Consider the following 3,308-nt stretch of genomic DNA (forward strand, 5'->3'; position numbering starts at 1 on the left):
TATATATGGCAGTATCACTCAGCCCTACTTTTCATACACTTGGTCACAAATTTATTGCCGCATAGTCTAGTGTAGTCTGACCACTTTTTCTTGGCGTGACACATTATCAATTATTTTCAAGTAGGTACTTATAATTGTAATCGATAATTATATAAGTGCCATGCTGAGAAGAATTGATCTAGCCACAAAGTTTTTTTTTGTTTTTGTGATGAATATCCTTGGAGTTGTAGCACTAGATAATCTAAACAGGACAAGTAAATTACAAGTGTTTATTTAATCAATCAACTCACTGAAGTGTTCACCATGAACTAGCAAATTGATCATGGTATAGTGTTTTCTCTGTACATCACCGTGTGGACAAAGAAGAAGGCCATTCCAGCAATGAAATGACAGTAGTAAATTTTATTTAAAAGTACTCATTGAAACATCTTCACTAAGGCCACTACCAATGAGACTTCCTCCACCCACATCACAGCACTTATGGGCACCCTCATTGGAATGTTGTTATTTTCCAAACCATGTCCTGTGCTACTACATACAAACATTCTGTGGAGCCTTTTTTGCACTGCGAATGGAAACCTAAAAAGAATTAATGGTTGCTAGTTATGGTTAGCTTAGAATTTAGAGATATACCCAAATAGAGCGGTCACATCTTTTAATTTTAGACTGATTTGATATACTGAGTCTAAACGCCAATACCATCAAAGTGCAGCAATGTTAATATTAACATTGCAATCTTTTAAAACTTCTTGCTATTAATGCCCTATCTAGTTCTATAGAAACAAACAATGCAATGCTTGGTTGCCTGTGGTGGTGTGACCTCAATTAACAACTAAGACAGTGAGGCACTCAGAAATTTTAATGCATACTGACATGTTCCCACCAAGATTGGACCACAACTCCATCTTCTAATAGAGAATGACTTGTTGTTTCAAGTTGTGTTTTTAGTTTATCCCATGGAATAGCTCACCGCTGTGATTGTTTGTTGTATGGTAAGTGTTGCCATAGATACTATAATAATAACACCAGAATGAAAGCTCCATTGGTAGACTCAATACATTCCAGGTACACACTCATTGTAGTTTCGCAAATTGCCTTTCAGTTGGTGAAGGGTTACAAGAGGGTGTAAAATGTGTATTTCACAAAGGAACTATAGTAGATGCCTCAAGTATTTTTATACTATTCAACCCCAGCTGTCTTGCAATACATTACTCAAGGAAACTGTAGTGTACACCTTGTCATGTCTTTGAAGACATGACAGTAAAACTAGTGACATTGTATTAAACATTGGATAATTTCAAATGGATTGTACCACATGTTGGTACATGCAGTTGAACGAGCTTTTCCAGTGATAACCAAGTGTGTAGTCATTTATTTTGTGTACGCTTTACTGGTATTTCTAACCATCCTCCTGACATCTGTTGTAATTATGTTGAAGCTAAGTGATTCTTATTGTAGCAATTACAAATCTTAGTGTAATGTGGACCATCAGACTATGCCCTTGATACCCCGTATGTCTCATATACCCCATGTGTCTCATATACCCCGTATGTCTCATATACCCCATGTGTCTCATATACCCCGTATGTCTCATATACCCCATGTGTCTCATATACCCCTTGTGTCTCATATACCCCGTATGTCTCATATACCCCGTATGTCTCATATACCCCATGTGTCTCGTATACCCCGTATGTCTCGTATACCCCATATGTCTCATATACCCCGTATGTCTCATATACCCCATGTGTCTCATATACCCCGTATGTCTCATATACCCCATATGTCTCATATACCCCGTATGTCTCATATACCCCGTATGTCTCATATACCCCGTATGTCTCATATACCCCGTATGTCTCATATACCCCATGTGTCTCATATACCCCATATGTCTCATATACCCCATATGTCTCATATACCCCATGTGTCTCATATACCCCGTATGTCTCATATACCCCATATGTCTCATATACCCCATATGTCTCATATACCCCATATGTCTCATATACCCCGTATGTCTCATATACCCCATATGTCTCATATACCCCATGTGTCTCATATACCCCGTATGTCTCATATACCCCATATGTCTCATATACCCCGTATGTCTCATATACCCCATATGTCTCATATACCCCATATGTCTCATATACCCCATGTGTCTCATATACCCCGTATGTCTCATATACCCCATATGTCTCATATACCCCATATGTCTCATATACCCCATGTGTCTCATATACCCCGTATGTCTCATATACCCCATATGTCTCATATACCCCGTATGTCTCATATACCCCGTATGTCTCATATACCCCGTATGTCTCATATACCCCGTATGTCTCATATACCCCATGTGTCTCATATACCCCATATGTCTCATATACCCCATATGTCTCATATACCCCATGTGTCTCATATACCCCGTATGTCTCATATACCCCATATGTCTCATATACCCCATATGTCTCATATACCCCATATGTCTCATATACCCCGTATGTCTCATATACCCCATATGTCTCATATACCCCGTATGTCTCATATACCCCATGTGTCTCATATACCCCGTATGTCTCATATACCCCATATGTCTCATATACCCCATGTGTCTCATATACCCCGTATGTCTCATATACCCCATATGTCTCATATACCCCATGTGTCTCATATACCCCATGTGTCTCATATACCCCGTATGTCTCATATACCCCATATGTCTCATATACCCCATGTGTCTCATATACCCCGTATGTCTCATATACCCCATGTGTCTCATATACCCCGTATGTCTCATATACCCCATATGTCTCATATACCCCATGTGTCTCATATACCCCGTATGTCTCATATACCCCATATGTCTCATATACCCCATATGTCTCATATACCCCATGTGTCTCATATACCCCGTATGTCTCATATACCCCATATGTCTCATATACCCCGTATGTCTCATATACCCCATATGTCTCATATACCCCATATGTCTCATATACCCCATATGTCTCATATACCCCATATGTCTCATATACCCCGTATGTCTCATATACCCCATATGTCTCATATACCCCATATGTCTCATATACCCCATATGTCTCATATACCCCGTATGTCTCATATACCCCATATGTCTCATATACCCCGTATGTCTCATATACCCCTTGTGTCTCATATACCCCGTATGTCTCATATACCCCATGTGTCTCATATACCCCGTATGTCTCATATACCCCATATGTCTCATATACCCCATATGTCTCATATACCCCGTATGTCTCATATACCCCGTATGTCTCATATAC

This window comes from Dysidea avara, chromosome 6 (genome assembly GCF_963678975.1).
Source record: "Dysidea avara chromosome 6, odDysAvar1.4, whole genome shotgun sequence".
Taxonomy (NCBI): Eukaryota; Metazoa; Porifera; class Demospongiae; order Dictyoceratida; family Dysideidae; genus Dysidea; species Dysidea avara.